At 41.2% G+C, this 20,578-nt stretch overlaps 1 protein-coding gene across 2 annotated transcripts in view; it reads right to left on the bottom strand.

Moving 5' to 3' along the window:
* The window catches only part of LOC124263931 (collagen alpha-1(IX) chain-like), a 163,678-nt gene extending 143,723 nt beyond the window's left edge, over positions 1-19,955 (bottom strand). For both annotated transcript variants that reach the window (XM_046698660.1, XM_046698661.1), the window contains exons 1-2: positions 19,562-19,955; positions 18,203-18,341 (exon numbers count right to left, since the gene is read on the bottom strand). The gene's annotated coding sequence lies outside the window, so the exon portion shown is untranslated. The remainder of the gene's footprint in view (positions 1-18,202; positions 18,342-19,561) is intronic.
* Positions 19,956-20,578: the final 623 nt, after the last annotated feature.

The raw sequence follows: 20,578 nt of genomic DNA, 5'->3' as shown, positions 1-20,578 counted from the left end.
TGAAAACATCCTTCAGTATATCATTGGGAGTATGTCACCGAAAACATCCTTCAATATAACATTGGGAGTATGTCACTGAAAACATCCTTCAGTGTATTATTTGAAGTATGTCACTGGTCACATCCTTCAATATATCACTAGAGTATGTCACATCCTTCAATATATTATTGGGAGTATGTCACTGAAAACATCCTTCAGTATATTATTGGGAGTATGTCACTGAAAACATCCTTCAGTATATCATTGGGAGTATGTCACTGAAAACATCCTTCAGTATATTATTGGGAGTATGTCACTGAAAACATCCTTCAATATATCATTGGGAGTATGTCACTGAAAACATCCTTCAGTGTAGTATATGAAAACATCCTTCATTACTGGGAGTATGTCACTGAAAACATCCTTCAGTATATTATTGGGAGTATGTCACTTGCAACATCCTTGAAAATTGGGATCCTTCACTGTAAACATCCTTCAGTACACCATTGGGAGTATGTCACTGAAAACATCCTTCAGCATATTATTGGGAGTATATCACTGAAAACATCCTTCAGTATATCATTGGGAGTATGTGACTGAAACGTCCTTCAGTATATCATTTGGAGTATGTCACTGAAAACATCCTTCAGTATATCATTTGGAGTATGTCAGAGAAAGTATCCTTCAGTATATTATTGGGAGTATGTCACCGAAAACATCATTCAATATATGATTTGGAGTATGTCACTGAAAACATCCTTCAGTATATTATTGGGAGTATGTCACTGGTAACATCCTTCAGTATATCAATGGGAGTACGTCACTTGCAACAACCTTCAGTATATCATTGGGAGTATGTCACTGAAAACATCCTTCAGTATATCATTGGGAGTATATCACTGAAAACATCCTTCAGTATATCATTGGGAGTATGTCATTGAAACGTCCTTTAGTGTATTATTGGGAGTATGTCACTGAAGCATCCTTCAGTGTATTATTGGGAGTATGTCACGGAAAAGATCCTTCAGTGTATTATTGGGAGTATGTCACTTAAAACATCCTTCAGTATATCATTGGGAGTATATTACTGAAAACATCCTTCAGTATATTATTGGGAGTATGTCACTGAAACGTCCTTGACTATATCATTGGGAGAATGTCACTAAAAATATCCTTCAATATATCATTTGGAGCATGTCAGAGAAAGTATCCTTCAGTATATTATTGGGGGTATGTCACTGAAAACATCATTCAATATATGATTTGGAGTATGTCAGAGAAAATATCCTTCAATATATCATTGGGAGTATGTCACTGAAAACATCCTTCAGTATATTATTGGAAGTATGTCACTGAAGAGATCCTCCAGTATATCATTGGGAGTATATCACTGAAAACATGCTTCAGTATATCATTGGGAGTATGTCACTGAAAACATCCTTCAATATATCATTGGGAGTATGTCACTGAAAGCATCCTTCAGTGTATTATTGGGAGTATGTCACGGAAAAGATCCTTCAGTGTATTATTGGGAGTATGTCACTGAAAACATCCTTCAGTATATTATTGGGAAGTATGTCACTGAAAACATCCTTCAGTATATTATTGGGAGTATGTCACTGAAAACATCCTTCAATATATCATTGGGAGTATGTCACTGAAAACATCCTTCAATATATCATTTGGAGTATGTCACTGAAAACATCCTTCAGTATATTATTGGGAGTATGTCACTGAAAACATCCTTCAGTATATCATTTGGAGTATGTCACTGAAAACATCCTTCAGTATATCATTGGGAGTATGTCACTGAAAACATCCTTCAGTATATCATTTGAAGTATGTCACTGAAAGCATCCTTCAGTGTTCAGTATATATTGGGAGTATGTCACTGAAAACATCCTTCAGTATATCATTGGGAGTATGTCACTGGAAACATCCTTCAGTATATTATTGGAAGTATGTCACTGAAACATCCTTCAATATATCATTGGGAGTATGTCACTGAAAACATCCTTCAGTATATCATTGGGAGTATGTCACTGAAAACATCCTTCAATATATCATTGGGAGTATGTCACTGAAAACATCCTTCAGTATATTATTGGGTTGTATGTATGTCACTGAAAAAAACATCCTTCAGTATATTATTGGGAGTATGTCACTGAAAACATCCTTCAGTATATCATTGGGAGTATGTCACTGAAAACATCCTTCAGTATATCATTTGGAGTATGTCACTGAAAACATCCTTCAGTATATTATTGGGAGTATGTCACCCCAAAACATCCTTCAATATATCATTGGGAGTATGTCATGTCACTTTTTAAGAGTATGTCACTGAAAACATCCTTCAATATATCATTGGGAGTATGTCACTGAAAACATCCTTCAGTATATTATTGGGAGTATGTCACTGAAAACATCCTTCAGTATATTATTGGGAGTACGTCACTTGCAACATCCTTCAGTATATCATTGGGGAGTATGTTCAGTGATTATTGGGAGTATGTCACTAAAGAGATCCTTCAGTATATCATTGGGAGTATATCACTGAAAACATCCTTCAGTATATCATTGGGAGTATGTCACTTCCTTCAGTATATCATTGGGAGTATGTCACTGAAAACATCCTTCAGTGTATTATTGGGAGTATGTCACTGAAAGATCCTTCAGTGTATTATTGGGAGTATGTCACTGAAAACATCCTTCAGTATATTATTTGGAGTATGTCACTGAAAACATCCTTCAGTATATCATTGGGAGTATGTCACTGAAAACATCCTTCAGTATATTATTGGGAGTATGTCACTGAAAACATCCTTCAGTATATATCATTGGGAGTATGTCACTGAAAACATCCTTCAATATATCATTGGGAGTATGTCACTGAAAACATCCTTCAGTGTATTATTGGGAGTATGTCACTGAAAACATCCTTCAGTATATTATTGGGAGTATGTCACTTAAAACATCCTTCAGTATATCATTGGGAGTATGTCACTGAAAACATCCTTCAGTATATTATTGGGAGTATGTCACTGAAAACATCCTTCAGTATATCATTGGGAGTATGTCACTGAAAACATCCTTCAATATATCATTGGGAGTATGTCACTGAAAACATCCTTCAGTATATCATTGGGAGTATGTCACTGAAAACATCCTTCAATATATCATTTGGAGTATGTCAGAGAAAGTATCCTTCAGTATATTATTGGGAGTATGTCACCGAAAACATCATTCAATATATGATTTGGAGTATGTCACTGAAAACATCCTTCAGTATATTATTGGGAGTATGTCACTGAAAACATCCTTCAGTATATCATTGGGAGTATGTCACTGAAAACATCCTTCAATATATCATTGGGAGTATGTCACTGAAAACATCCTTCAGTATATCATTGGGAGTATGTCATTGAAACATCCTTCAGTATATTATTGGGAGTATGTCACTGAAAACATCCTTCAGTATATCATTGGGAGTATGTCACTGAAAACATCCTTCAGTATATCATTGGGAGTATGTCACTGAAAACATCCTTCAGTATATTATTGGGAGTATGTCACTGAAAACATCCTTCAGTGTATTATTGGGAGTATGTCACTGAAAACATCCTTCAGTGTATTATTGGGAGTATGTCACGGAAAAGATCCTTCAGTGTATTATTGGGAGTATGTCACTTAAAACATCCTTCAGTATATCATTGGGAGTATGTCACTGAAAACATCCTTCAGTATATTATTGGGAGTATGTCACTGAAACATCCTTCAGTATATCATTGGGAGAATGTCACTGAAAACATCCTTCAATATATCATTTGGATTTCAGAGAAAATATCCTTCAATATATCATTGAGATGTCAGAAAAGTATCCTTCAGTATATTATATTATGTCACCGAAAACATCATTCAATATATGATTTGGAATGTCACTGAAAACATATATTCAAGTATGTCATGATTTCAATATATGATTTGGAGTATGTCAGAGAAAATATCCTTCAATATATCATTGGGAGTATGTCACTGGAAACATCCTTCAGTATATTATTGGAAGTATGTCACTGAAGAGATCCTCCAGTATATCATTGGGAGTATATCACTGAAAACATGCTTCAGTATATCATTGGGAGTATGTCACTGAAAACATCCTTCAATATATCATTGGGAGTATGTCACTGAAAGCATCCTTCAGTGTATTATTGGGAGTATGTCACGGAAAAGATCCTTCAGTGTATTATTGGGAGTATGTCACTTAAAACATCCTTCAGTATATCATTGGGAGTATATCACTGAAAACATCCTTCAGTATATTATTGGGAGTATGTCACTGAAACGTCCTTGACTATATCATTGGGAGAATGTCACTGAAAACATCCTTCAATATATCATTTGGAGCATGTCAGAGAAAGTATCCTTCAGTATATTATTGGGGGTATGTCACTGAAAACATCATTCAATATATGATTTGGAGTATGTCAGAGAAAATATCCTTCAATATATCATTGGGAGTATGTCACTGGAAACATCCTTCAGTATATTATTGGAAGTATGTCACTGAAGAGATCCTCCAGTATATCATTGGGAGTATATCACTGAAAACATGCTTCAGTATATCATTGGGGGTATGTCACTGAAAACATCCTTCAATATATCATTGGGAGTATGTCACTGAAAGCATCCTTCGGCATATCATTGGGAGTATGTGACTGAAAACATCCTTCAGTATATCATTGGGAATGTATAATTATATCATCCTTCAGTATATCATTGGGAGTATATCATTAGAATCCTTCTTTGGGTGTATGTCATTATAATATCCTGATGCATATCATTGAGAGTATATGAATCAGAACATCCTTTTGTATATCACTGTGTGTATGTCATTAAAATATCCTTATGTATATCAGTGGGGGTATATGATTGAGAACATCGTTCTGTATATCATTGGGTGTATGTCATTAAAATATCCTTATGTATATCAGTGGGAGTATATGATTGAGATCATCCTTCTGTATATCATTGGGTGTATGTCATACAAATATCCTTATGTATATCAGTGGGAGTATATGATTGAGAACAACCGTCTGGTTATCATAGGGAGTATATTATTGACACCCTTCTGAATATTATTGGGATTATGCCATTAAACAATCCTTCAGGAAATGACTGGGAGTATGCCATCATAACATCATTCAGCGTTTGTCATTGAGAACACACTTCAGTATATCATTGGGAGTATGTCAATGCAAACACACTTCAGTATATCATTTGGAGTATGTCAATGCAAACACACATCAGAGTATATCATTGGGAGTATGTCAATGCAAACACACTTCAGAATATCATTGGGAGTATGTCAATGCAAACACACTTCAGTATATCATTGGGAGTATGTCAATGCAAACACACTTCAGTATATCATTGGGAGTATGTCAATGCAAACACACTCAGTATATCATTGTGAGTGTGCCCTTCCAAGCACCCTCTGTATTTCACATGCACCAAGCCATTTCCACAAGTTCTCCAGCATATATAGGCAGTATTTCACATAAATTACATCTCCTTTGGTATATGGTGAAGTATTTTCTCACAACAACTTTCAGTGTATCATGTGCAAAGTGGTTACAAAGATATAGTCTTCAGTATATGAACGCACTATCAGACTCACACACCCTCTTGACAAATATGCCAAGTATTTAGGTTCAACAAGTGCAATATGTCCTTGCACTGAGCCGCAGAGGGAGACGTGGACAACTGCGATGTTGACGTGGCCTACAAGCGGCAGTGAGATATGTTGTAACCGGCAAACCACGTTACGTGTACTCCTGCATGTCTGGGCTTACTGAGACAGTAAAGACTTCTGCTGTAGTAATTATATAAACTGGTAAACGTTCTTCTGAGGCAGAGGTATGGAACAGATGGTTGCACTGCAAACACATTTCATGGTGAATGTATTCCTGCATGGTTCCACGCCATGATCGTTGTCAGCAAGCGTAAAACATGCAGCAAGCAAACAGTCCAGAGTGAGTGAGTGAGTTAATATTTTAAGTCACAAACAGTCCAGAGAGATATAGTTGACGGACATATAGAAGCAAGATTGCCCTTGTGCAGGCAGGCAATTGTGTAGTGGCCTGAAGCTACTGTTGACAAACAGGCGGACCACACACACCGTGCCTTGAACTAGTAGCAGGCAGACACACAACCTATAGTTGGTAATCGACAAGCAGACGGGCAACGAGAAACAGACGGACAGCAGTCACTTTCCAATATCTAGTAGGTGAGAAACAGACGGACAGCAGTCACTTTCCAATAGCGAGTAGCCGAGAAACAGACGGACAGCATGCACTTTCCAATAGCGAGTAGCCGAGAAACAGACGGACAACAGTCACTGTCCAATAGCGAGTAGCTGAGAAACAGACGGACAACAGTCACTTTCCAATAGCTAGTAGCTGAGAAACAGACGGACAACAGTCACTTTCCAATAGCGAGAAGCTGAGAAACAGATTGACAACAGTCACTTTCCAATAGCGAGTAGCTGAGAAACAGATGGACAACAGTTACTTTCCAATAGCGAGTAGCTGAGAAACAGATGGACAACAGTCACTTTCCAATAGCTAGTAGCTGAGAAACAGACGGACAACAGTCACTTTCCAATAGCTAGTAGCCGAGAAACAGACGGACAACATTCACTCGCAATAGTAGCTGACAGACGGACAAAAGTCACACTGCACACAGCTACTACAACAAAATTCTAAAAGTAAACAGAAACTATAGGAATGCACCAGAAACTTTAGGAATGCACAGGAATTATGTTGCATTGCATTGCATAGCAGTGGATTTTCTGCTTTTATGACTGCACCTGCGCATGCTACTTGATGAACTCAAAGCATGCAATTCTGTGCATTCCGTACTATGTAGTGATCATTATTTTATAAAACTGCAAGACACTGAATTTTAGCTTGTTAGCATGATGGACTTTTCATGCAAACAAGCATGTTTGTTTACATGTTTCTAACAGATTACGTTTTGTGGTTGTAAAGACGATGGAAACGTCTCAATGTTCTTTGACAGATCAGATGGCTGCTTGCAAAGACGATGGAAACGTGTCCATATTCCTTGACAGATCAGGTGGAGGTTATATAGGCGATGGAAACGTGTCCATATTCTTTGACAGATCAGATGGTTGCTTGCAAAGATGATGGAAACGTGTCCATATTCTTTGACAAATCAGGTGGAGGTTATATAGGCGATGGAAACGTGTCCATATTCTTTGACAGATCAAGTGGAGGTTATATAGGCGATGGAAACGTGTCCATATTCTTGACAGATCAGGTGGAGGTTATACAGGCGATGGAAACGTGTCTATATTCTTTGACAATTCAGGTGGCTGCTTGAAAAGACCGTGGAAATGTTTCCATATTCCTTGACAGATCAGGTGCAGGTTATATAGGCGATGGAAACGTGTCCATATTCTTTGACAGATCAGATGGCTGCTTGCAAAGACGATGGAAACGTGTCTATGTTCTTTGACAGATCAGGTGGAGGTTATATAGGCGATGGAAACGTGTCCATATTCTTTGACAGATCAGGTGGAGGTTATACAGGCGATGGAAACGTGTCTATATTCTTTGACAGATCAGATGGCTGCTTGCAAAGACAATGGAAAAGTGTCCATATTCATTGTTGACAGATCAGGTGGAGGTTATACAGGCGATGCAAACGTGTCTATATTCTTTGACAATTCAGGTGGCTGCTTGCAAAGACCGTGGAAATGTGTCCATATTCTGTGGCAGATCATGTGGACGTTATATAGGCGATGGAAACGTGTCTGCATTCTTTGACAATTCAGGTGGCTGCTTGCAAAAACGGTGGAAATGTGTCCATATTCCTTTACAGATCAGGTGGAAGTCGTAGAGACGTTGGAAACGTGTCTATGTTCTTTGAAGGACCAGGTGACGTTTGTAGAGACGATGTCAGTCAGTTACCCGACAGTGTACATCCAAACAGTGATCTCATCATAGGTCAGTCAGTTACCCGACAGTGTACATCCAAACAGTGATCTCATCATAGGTCAGTCAGTTACCCGACAGTGTACATCCAAACAGTGATCTCATCATAGGTCAGTCAGTTACCCGACAGTGTACATCCAAACAGTGATCTCATCATAGGTCAGTCAGTTACCCGACAGTGTACATCCAAACAGTGATCTCATCATAGGTCAGTCAGTTACCCGACAGTGTACATCCAAACAGTGATCTCATCATAGGTCAGTCAGTTACCCGACAGTGTACATCCAAACAGTGATCTCATCATAGGTCAGTCAGTTACCCGACAGTGTACATCCAAACAGTGATCTCATCATAGGTCAGTCAGTTACCCGACAGTGTACATCCAAACAGTGATCTCATCATAGGTCAGTCAGTTACCCGACAGTGTACATCCAAACAGTGATCTCATCATAGGTCAGTCAGTCAATGTGTACCCCAAAATCCAGAAGTATTTCCATATCAAGCTATTGTCGATATGTCCAATGTGGACAGTGGACGTCCGTCGTTGATTCATCAAGAAGTAGATGCTATACGTTACACAAAGCATAACGAGATACTGAATGCTATGTAATCTATGGAGTGAGTGAGTGAGTTTAGTCTTACGCCGCACTAAGCAATATTCCAGCTATATGGTGGCGATCTGTAAATATTCGAATCTGGACCAGACAATCCAGTGATCAACAGCATGGGCATCGATCTACGCAATTGAGAACCGATGACATGTGTCAACCAAGTCAGCGAGCCTGACCACCCGATCTCGTTAGTCGCCTCATACGACAAGTATGGGTTACTAAAGATCAATTCTAACCCGGATCTGCCGGCTGTTACAACTGTTTTATACAAAAAAAATAGAACTGCAAAGTGTCTACGTACACTCAATCTTGTGTATGAGAGCTTATCATCAAGTCATTAACTAACTAACACTGCACACCCGACACGGTGACACCCAGATCCTGCTGTGTGCTACTCATTAAGTTCCAGTCGTTCATACACACATGCGCTATCTGCCTTCCGCCTAACACGCTAGGTAACAAACTTACAAAGAAGCTCCCATTAAAAACACCGCAAACAGACTCATTTCAGCTATCCAGAAATCCAAACAGTCAATTTAAACAAGCTTCGTTTAGTCGAATCAAGAGTTATTTTAAGACCGTCTACACCGCAGCCTATTTTCTCCATTTCATCCCTTGTGCACTTTGCACTGAAATGAAGAACAAAGTGCTACCTCCCATTTGCCGGTTTGTCGAGTCTGCAGTGTCTCTGTTGACCCAGACGCCTTGTAAACACACGGCAGATTAACACTCGGCGAATGTAGTTGACAACAGCCAGTAATATAGGGCAATAGTCTTCCCTCATTTGTACTTCATAAGCATTGTGTACACACAAAGGTGTAGCGGTGGTGGAATTACACAGGAATCAGCAGCCATTGGATAAATACCCACAACAACGTCGTGTTTCTTTGAATGTCGCCTTTTTGCCAACCCCTGGCATTACCACTTTTTGATAGTGAGGCATAAACACATGTCATGATACAGTCATCGGAAACCGACTGGGCTTTTCACAGATATTTCTCATGAATATATATAAAGTGTTGATTTATCTCATCTTTACAAATGTTAGGGTTGAATCTCACTGCGGTTAATAATTGCTGGGGTAATTACCGGTGCAAGGATTACCGAAACGCGATAGCGCCAATGACAGAGTCTCAAGTGACACCAAGGGGTCGTATATTTTTATAAACACAATATATGTCCAAAGACCTTTCCAACGACCTCTTGTTTGCGTCACATGCCAAGGTTTGATCTGTGTGTGAACAGGTACATTGGATGTGTTATCAGCTCACCATTCAGGCATTGTATCTGACACGAGGTGTGTGTGCTAATCTGTTCGAGTGTTCAGAATTTGTGGATGACAGTTATCTTTAAGATCCAGATTGTTTAATCCAGCTGATCCATTGACAAATATACGGGTCGACATGCACTCAATTACGTTAGCCCCGTTTGCTCACCGGTGAATGCAGACTGTACCTTGGACGTATATGCAGTCCCACTCTGTGCCACCCTCTCAGGGTATCAGTGAAATATTTCACATTTTACAGCTTTCTTTTTTTGCATCTCGATGAAATGCTCCTCTTTAAGAAAACGCCAGACTGTGTCGGAGTGTTGCTCCGTAGACCTGTGCCTTCATGCAGACTTGTAGTTAAACGTCCGCATGTAACCCGTTTGATCATCAGCGTCATGACATGATGTGACGTCACGCAGTGAGGTCATAGACTAGTCACGTGATCGTAAGTATCAGATATCGGACTGGAATAAAATCACTTGCATGACATGAGTTTGTGAGTATGTTTCTCGACACCTGTTAACAATAGCCTAGCAGTAGCACTTATGTGGACACACCAGAAAAAAAGGTTACATTGAACCTCTGAAGGGAATCAAAAGTGGGTCATTGTCGTGACGAGCGAACGCACAACCACTAGGCTACCCCACAGCCCCTGGTGATATAAACTGTTTGTTTGATACACTGACTTTAATATGTTAATATTTTGTTTTGGTGTAATAAATTCTAAGATGCTTCGCTAAAAGATTAAAGGCGTTGACAAAACTTTATCAGGCGAGAAAGTACAGATGTGTCATAACGTTATATTGAACTGACGTCACTGCACCATTCTAGTGTGCCCCCTCGGAATCAACCGTACCCTTGATAACATACGTCACGATTAACTACAGTTGGCATTGCCTAGTACAGTCCCCTACAGTGCAGCTAACTCGGTTAGCACCCCATGTCATGGTTTGCAGTTGCTTCTGTCGGCTAACGTCACTGGTGGAAACATTACGTTAAATTTACGGACAAAATTAACGAACGTTTGACATATAATTAACCAGCGACATGACAACGCTTGCTAACTCGCTGCTCACCATGCACCCATGGAATGTCACGTGACATGAACTGGGTGTACTGGATCCACATTTATTTTGGTAAACAAAAATTCCACTGTGGTTTACGATAATAACGAATGTATTTGCAACGATAACGAGAAGATGTTTAACCTGAACGTAAACCGTTTTGAAACTTTTGATCAGTTATTTGATTGGCAACATGCGTCTAAACGTAAAATGCAGTCACATCAGTAGAACAGCACGTCAGTTTGCCCTGAACGAGGAGGGTTAATTTAGGTCATCGTTTTGTATGGTCACCACTTTCTAAACGTATTAATTGTGTATTCTTAGCGTTACTGGGGCCTTGAATGTTACAATTTCTTAGTAACAGGCCTATTGCTCTGTTTGGAACCGTCGTACACGAGTATCGTCTCTTGAACCATAAAAGATGGGTGATATAGACACGAAAGATATAGACGCGAAAGATGGGTGATATGGACACGAAAGATGGGTGATATAGACACAAATAATGGGTGATGTAGACACGAAAGATGGGTGATGTGGACACGAAAGATGGGTGATATAGACACAAATAATGGGTGATGTAGACACGAAAGCTGGGTGATATAGACACGAAAGATGGGTGATGTAGACACAAATAATGGGTGATATAGACACAAATAATGGGTGATATAGACACGAAAGATGGGTGATATGGACACGAAAGATGAGTGATATAGACACGAAAGATGGGTGATATAGACACAAATAATGGGTGATATAGACACGAAAGATGGGTGATATAGACACAAATAATGGGTGATATAGACACGAAAGATGGGTGATATAGACACGAAAGATGGGTGATATAGACACGAATAATGGGTACTATAGACACGAAAGATGGGTGATATAGACACAAATAATGGGTGATATAGACACGAAAGATGGGTGATATAGACACGAAAGATGGGTGATAAAGACACTAAAATGGGTGATGTAGACACGAAAGATGGGTGATATAGACACAAATAATGGGTGATATAGACACGAAAGATGGGTGATATAGACACAAATAATGGGTGATATAGACACGAAAGCTGGGTGATATACACAAATGGGTGATATAGACACGAAAGCTGGGTGATATAGACACAAAAAATGGGTGATATAGACACGAAAGCAAATAATGAGTTATATAGACACGAAAGCTGGGTGATATAGACACAAAGATGGGTGATATAGACACAGATCGTTAGGCTTCATAGACAGCATCAGTAGACAGGCAACACCCGTGACCTTCATTGACCTTGGCAACAACGTGTTACGACGCTCCATCAGGATCGCCATATTGACCTAGTCCATATCAGTGATTGAACACTGCCGACTGCCAGGACTGCTGCACTAGTTCAAGGTTGACGTGGGTGTCATCAGCGCTGACTCCATGCGACGCCGTCTACACGCTACAGGGCTCCATGCTCGACGTCTTTACTTTGGACCAATTCTGACTGACAGACACCGTAATGAGCCTATACAATGGGCTAGCAGGCATGTTCAGTAAAGGTTACAACACTGGCATGGTGTGGTAGACACTGACGAGTCACGTCTTCATCTACGTAATGCTGACGGCCGATTACGTGTTTGGCGTAGACGTGGTGAACGTTATGCTGGTGAGTGTGTGGTTCAGACAGACCATTGGGTGGTGGGAATGTCATGGTCTGGGGTGGAATAAATTACAATCACAGGACTGCCTTCGTGTCTGTCAAGGTAGAGTTAATGCCCTTTATTACCGTGAGCAGATTCTTCAGAATCACATCGTATCTGTCTTCAATCACCACCAAGAAGTCCATACTTTTCAACAGGACAACGCACGGGCACACACAACAAGACTTTCCATGCAGTATCTGGCCCAGCAACACATCCAGGTTATTCATTGGTCAGCACAGTCGCCAGATGTATCCCCCATGGAGCACTTGTGGGACGAAATTGGGACGAAACATCCGGGAACTTGAGGCTGCACTACTGCAGAAGTGGAATGCCATCCTCAAGAACTCTATTCGGACGCTTACTGACTCAATGAGGAGACGTTGAACTGCATGTGTCAATGCAAATGGCGGTCACACGCGATATTGACTTTTCGATTTGACCCCACGTGTGTTTGATCCTTTCTGACTGTGGAACATTTCAATAAATAAGCGTCTTTTCTGTGTTGTTGTTTTTGTCAGTCGTCCATCTGTTAGTATCCACTCAAAAAATATCGATTCCTCACACGTGCTTTTAATAATCTGAACTTTTATAAGTGGTGCGTTTTCAATAATGTTCAGTATATAACAATACAATCTATTAATATAATAATACTATCTATTAATATGAGGAAAGTATGTCCTTGATATATTTCCAAGGATCACCTTTGATTTTTGTGACAGGTGTTTGATGGGTTTAGATACAGCGACTGCCCAGAAGCCGGAAGACCGGGGAGTCGATAGCATTCCCCAACACTGAAGATGGTGAGTGTTTTCATCCCTGCACCAGGACAGACCCAGCAGAATGTCACACTCTATAGGTTTTCTTCCAATCAAGTACAAAAGAAGAATGGACAAGTCTTCAGGTATTAAAGTGGGGCTAACAGTTAATACTAGCGATTCGTGTTCTTTGCAGATTGTCATATCATGAGAGTAACGATCCATTCATCGCATGTATGTTTGTTATTATAAGCACTGGGGTGTCAAGGTCAAGGTCAGAATAACTGTTTCCGAATGTATGATTAGCTCATCTTTGTCATCCTATTTAGCGGGATGTGATAAAGACCACATATTTAGCACAGTAACATGACACTAATATTTCATGTACTCCAACACGTTGTGTTGAACATATTACACATGTAACAACCACATTGTTTTATACGTAAAGCTAGTTCTGAATTGTTGATACATTATTTGACGGCATCAAATTAATTAACTTACCTAAAACATCGAACAAACAATGTTCATGTGAAGTAGGTTTGCATATTTGCGTCTCAGATGTATTTCACATTATTACAAACATATATTCACCTTCAACTAGGCCTGTTTTTGCCTCACCTTTTACACATGAAACTGTATCAAATAGTGACTAACTGAAACGCATCAAATACTACATATCATCATATTGCACAGGCTCATCAAATAGTGCGTGTGTCTACCCAACAGAGACTTCACTACACACATCAAAAAGTGCGTGTGTCTACCCAACAGAGACTTCACTTACACACATCAAATAGTGCGTGTGTCTACCCAACAGAGACTTCACTGACACTTATCAAATAGTGCGTGTGTCTACCCAACAGAGACTTCACTGACACTTATCAAATAGTGCGTGTGTCTACCCAACAGAGACTTCACTGCGTCAAATAGTGTGTCTACCCAACAGAGACTTCACTACACACATCAAATAGTGCGTGTGTCTACCCAACAGAGACTTCACTTACACATCAAATAGTGCGTGTGTCTACCCAACAGAGACTTCACTGTGTCTACACACATCAAATAGTGCGTGTGTCTACCCAACAGAGACTTCACTGACACTGACATCAAATAGTGCGTGTGTCTACCCAACAGAGACTTCACTGACACACATCAAATAGTGCGTGTGTCTACCCAACAGAGACTTCACTGACACACATCAAATAGTGCGTGTGTCTACCCAACAGAGACTTCACTGACACACATCAAATAGTGCGTGTGTCTACCCAACAGAGACTTCACTGACACACATCAAATAGTGCGTGTGTCTACCCAACAGAGACTTCACTGACACACATCAAATAGTGCGTGTGTCTACCCAACCCAACAGAGACTTCACTGTGTCACCAACATCAAATCAGTGCGTGTGTCTCACCAACAGAGACTTCACTGACACACATCAAATAGTGCGTGTGTCTACCCAACAGAGACTTCACTACACACATCAAATAGTGCGTGTGTCTACCCAACAGAGACTTCACTGACACATCAAATAGTGCGTGTGTCTACCCAACAGAGACTTCACTGACACACATCAAATAGTGCGTGTGTCTACCCAACAGAGACTTCACTGACACACATCAAATAGTGCGTGTGTCTACCCAACAGAGACTTCACTGACACTTATCAAATAGTGCGTGTGTCTACCCAACAGAGACTTCACTACACACATCAAATAGTGCGTGTGTCTACCCAACAGAGACTTCACTACACACATCAAATAGTGCGTGTGTCTACGCAACAGAGACTTCACTTACACACATCAAATAGTGCGTGTGTCTACCCAACAGAGACTTCACTGACACACATCAAGTAGTCCATGTGTCTGCCCAACGGAGACTAAACTTACACCCAGCAAATAGTGAATATGCGTATACTTCACACATTAAACTGACTCACAGCACCTGATATACACTGGAAACACCAGCTAGTTAGATCGCGGCATAGAAAAGGACGTATTTGTCAGTACTTGAGTGCTGGCCAGTTGGGGTGTTCCCGCTGATATAGATGTGTGAAGTGTGGAGGTATTCGGGGCCAGCAGGTTGCCCTGCGGTTTTCCCTGGCTGTGACCTCAAAGGAATGAAGTGTAAATGACAAATGTTAAGTCATAAGCCTCAACTTTGAAAGACAAATTCCCACATCCGTTACATCAAGAGTCTACAAGGAGTTCCCACAATTGTATGCGTGCGCAGCTGATCGACCTGTCGAGGATAACTTCATCTAATGGGACACTCTTGGGTAGAAGATCAACAGTAATAAGTGAATTATACAATATACGGTCATGATAAATCGGGTGTGTTGAAGCGAGAGCAAACAGGAACTGTGGCATGTGTAGGAGAGTGGGGTGTGACATGGGGGCTGTAGACACCAGGAGATGTGTAGGCCAGCCTTCAACCGTTCACTGGTAATAGACTTATTACTGTTCAAGCACCTGATCGGAGGTTAATGGATTAGTGAATTTGATATTTATGTGGCAGTGTACGGTGAGACATACAGACAGGAGTTTGGTATAAATCCCGCTTTAAACAGTGTTTCAGTTACATCACGGCGTCTCAGCTCCATGTGAGAGGAAACACCCAACTGATGCATCACTTTGGTAAACCTTGAGTACGGCGCTGGTGCAGACAAACACACATAATCAAGAGGAGGTGGGGACTCGGAAACAATAAAACCACAGGATTTGGGCAATACCAGGGGACGCAACTCTGCACAGAATTCTGCGAAGGGTGAATGAGTGAGTGAAGTGGCGAGTAAGTGACTGTGTCTGTGTGAGTGAGTGAAGTGGCGAGTAAGTGACTGTGTCTGTGTGAGTAAGTGAAGTGGCGAGTAAGTGACTGTGTCTGTGTGAGTGAGGTAGTGAAGTCTGACTGAGTTTGGTTTTACGCCGCTGTTAGCAATATTCCAGCAACATCACGGCGGGTGGTAGTGAAGTGGCGAGTAAGTGACTGTCTGTGGATGTGTGAGTGAGGTAGCGCCAGTGTAAGGGAAGTCGTCAGTAAGTGATAAGTATGTTAAAGGGTTAGTGAGTCAGTTGGTATGCTCTTTTGTGACTGATTTGGTTGATAAATAAATTTATAATATGGAAAGATGTGGGTAAGTGAGAAATTGTGGATTTAGGATACTTACTGTTGAAGAAACATTCTTAGCAGGAAAACAGAGTATATGTTTATTCTGCAATTGCATAGAGTCGAACCCGGACGAACGAACAGGCAGCGTTGTTTTAGCCCAGCAAGTTCCCAATTACTGGTACACTATGTGGGGAAGACGGACGTCTAGGCAATGCGAACCAGCAGGTAACGCCACAGGTGGAATAGTAAAATCAACGTACACCAAAGGAACAATAAACTCCAAATAGTGCGACTCCCACTAATCTACTTGTGGCGAGTTGTATATATGTACTTAGATGTACATGCAGCCCAGCTAAGCCCTTACTCGTTAGTTCTGTATGGGTTGTGTCATCGAAGCGCTTCTCTGAGCAGTGCTGCAATACGGTGCTGCTTTGTGGTCGGTCTGTCTATCATCGTTACTCACTGATTCAAAATACCAAAGTGGAGATGCATCGGTCCCGCCACATGTTTACTGTATGCAGCAACCCACTACAGGGCGATGTGGATCGTCCTCTTTGCCGGGGTCACTGCGGGCTTGAGTAAACCACTGCTTGTATTTTGTCATGTACTATACCAACCACCAAGTTGTAATATTACGGCTATTATCCCGTTCAGAGGTCTAAGAATACTGAAACGGCTGTAAAAATAGTTTGCTTTCTGCAGTTTTTAGCCCGACTTCTACCCGTATGACGTAGCCAGATATTCCAGCTATTGATGTGGGCATCCTTGGTGTTCCTTTTTTCTGGTGTGCCTACTACTGATGTGCGTATTACCTTGTGAGTATTTTCGATGTACCTGAACCTGATTTGTCGATTACACAAGGCTCAACAGCGACATGACACGTAGCTGACGAGACGCCATAATGGGACGACGACGACGGTGGAAAAATTAAAGAATGAATAAAGAAGAGCGGCAAACTGAGAACATATGATTCTTGGCAATGGTCCTGACGCAAGATGTTATCTAACGATGTTGTGCTATCGAGTTTGAGAGTGAAATAAAAGCTTGAAACGTGGCCACAAAATTGGGAAACATTCTCGGTTCGCGCTTGTGCCAACAACAACAGCCATGGCAACATCATCAGGTCTTATTGAATGAAATGTGCGCTTGTCAGCGTATGCCTTGTATACTTGAAATCCAATACAGAATATGAGCAAACGAGTGATGTATTCGAAGAACATTTGTCAGATACATTAACAGGTGGTAGGAGTATGTTTTGTGTGATGAAACCATTGTGTGAGAGCAGAGCTGCCTAAGTGTTGTAATGTGATCGTAAAGTGTGATGTGTGGAGCTGTCCGGGAGCAGCCATGGCCGGCCACATTCACACCACGGTATGGCCATCAGGGATGTTGAACCAGGTACAACCCTGCAAGGAGCTGCCATTGGCAGCATGATTTCTACACCTTCGCTCAACTTGGACCTACTGACGTCCTGTTGGTGTTGATGTTCATTTCTCCAAACAACGTTCACTTCCCAGATAGCATTCAGACGTTGGCCCAACGTTGGCAGTGGTTTTGCCAACATTGGGCCAACGTCCGAATGCTATCTGGGTTCTCTCTTGAACACTTGTACCACTGATGATTGAACATGAACTGTTTTCGTTAATAAAGCGTCAAAATACTAAAATGCTGATAAAAGTATTTTCAGAGTATTTAAAAGAAGAAATGTAACAACTTACTCTGCTCCGGACAGTGGTGTTACGAACAATCTGCGAATCCTCTTCACCCGCAAACATCAGTAAACTCCCAACACTGCTACAGTAAACTCCACCTGCACAGCATAATCCAGGTCAGAACTCCACACACCGCTGGTACAATCTGCATTGCAAAGAGAACGAGATCATAAATACATAAGGCGACGCGAGAAGACCGCTACTTGCGAGTAACACGCCCTGTGTCAGAGCTTCACTCAGAGGAACTCAATTCGAAAACTGTCGATCAAGATACTAAAAAGAGCCCAACGCTTGTCCCACAAGAACTGATGCCTGTTTGACAGAAGTCCGGGGGACCAGAGCTGATGAGCGCAATAGAAGGATTCTATACATAATATACACCGATATCTACCCGTGGTCAAGTATCTCGGACGTCTTGACTGGACCACTGTCAAGGATGTACTGCCACAGGGCCGGTATTACAGCAGAATTATCCGGTGTAGGTATTGAAATACACCGCATGGCAACACCCATCTGGTGCCTATACTCAAATAGATCTATCCTACTTGGGGTCAAAACGCTCATTGCAATATTTCCGGTAAGTCCAAAATTAACTCGCACCCCTCCCCTTCCCCCACATGAATCCCTGCCACTGAATGAAGCCATCCAATCTGATGCTTCACGATCGCGATCTTTAATGATATGCACATCTTAAAATAACCTTCCTGCTAATTTTCAGAATTAGAAACAAGGCTTCATTATCCGTCAAACGCATTCCCATCCACGCCCAGATCTACAAAGTCGTGTTCGTCTTGAAGTTAAACACAGAACCACGAGATGTTGTGTTATAACCTCTATATAGGTCTGTCATCAAATAAAGTTGAAATCGCAGAAATTAAATCGCGGCTCTCCACCAAATCTGCATTAATTCAACGTGCGAGGTGCCTCTCACTCGTGTCCAAAACGTTTCAATATTTAAAAAAGATTTTGTCTCTCACGATGATGTAACATTCAACCTTTGGTAAAGCATTTAAAAAACAATATGATGATGCTATTCGTAGTTATTTGGGAGCGTGTTTTATGCCAGTGCAAATAGAAATTGCATTCCATTACGAAGCAGATCGGTGTGTGCCGGGACAGCGCTATGTGCTGAGACTGCAGAGAAGAAGGATCAACAGCCAAGGGTGAAGTTTGCCGCCAATAAATTACGGAATAATTATCACACACAACTGTTTTCTACATTTAAACCGCTGAATCCAAAGATAAAAAATAATTCAGTCACAAAGATATAACATAATATGCACTTAACATTTTCATATAATATATATGTTATTAATTTCTTTACAAAGAGAGTATAATAAAGTGCCGATGAATTGCATCACCTACCTGATAAACCATACGCTGACCGGCTCGATTAAAGTTAACCCATAAAGTAAAACTCCCAAGATAGCAGCAAATCAAACGGTTTTCTCACTACAAATTCAACATTATCCTTCTGGGTCCAACAGAAAAGCAGCGATAGTGTGTGGCGCTTGCCTAGCCCGTGTAGCGCTAGCGGAGCCCTAAAGTGCAGAAAATCCCTCGACTTGAGGTGAGTCTCTCCAGGGTTATATGACGTCTGCCATTGTTGCATGCGCGAATCTCACTGTTCGCCACGAGACCGCCACATTTCCCCGTTAGGGGGCGTGGTAGAACTCTTCAGAAGAAAAGTTAGGCAGACGAATAACCATGGTGACTGTATGCTACTACCCGTCCTGCTGTCCCGTGCACGGACCGTGCGTACCGGCCATGTCAGTTTGGTCGTGCGCTACCATGAACTGGTGGTCCGCTCTCAGTTAGTATCGAGATATCTTCGTATGCATTTATCAACAGTAAGGTAGTGTTTTAAAGGGGCAGGAGACTGCAAGCAAGCAGTCGAGCGACGACGGGTTCAGAATGCGTCACAGAAGACCCAGCTGGTCTGAGGGTGACATTTCCAACGCCGCTGAGTGACACTAGGTACGCAGTGTGACCTACCAACATACTAGGGATGTTTATGAGTCCGTGCAATAAGTTTCAACGTGTTCCTTGCCATTGGATCCAAGCATCCCCCATACTTCTGACTAATGATATAATTACTGATATTTATTTATCATCGCCTTGAACATTACACTAAATGTATGTCTCCCACAAGTTTATGGAAATTTGGATATTTGGATACAACTTTTGGCCAGATTCGTCCTTAAAGGCCTTTGGGACGCGTTCTTTGGCTCATGATTTCGACACCCCGTCCCCAACACACCCCTTCTATTCATTCACTCACACAACTCAACGGACATTCATTGTGGTAATTAAAAACAGACGTTATTGGCGTTTGATGGAAAGTATGCGGGGTCTGTCTTCAAAACGTTGTGGGTCTATCGT

The sequence above is a fragment of the Haliotis rubra genome, unplaced genomic scaffold, assembly GCF_003918875.1.
Source record: "Haliotis rubra isolate DU_JTF1 unplaced genomic scaffold, ASM391887v1 Scf90, whole genome shotgun sequence".
Classification (NCBI taxonomy): domain Eukaryota; kingdom Metazoa; phylum Mollusca; class Gastropoda; order Lepetellida; family Haliotidae; genus Haliotis; species Haliotis rubra.
Note: the sequence above shows the minus strand (reverse complement) of the source record. Positions and strands in the feature narration are given on the sequence as shown.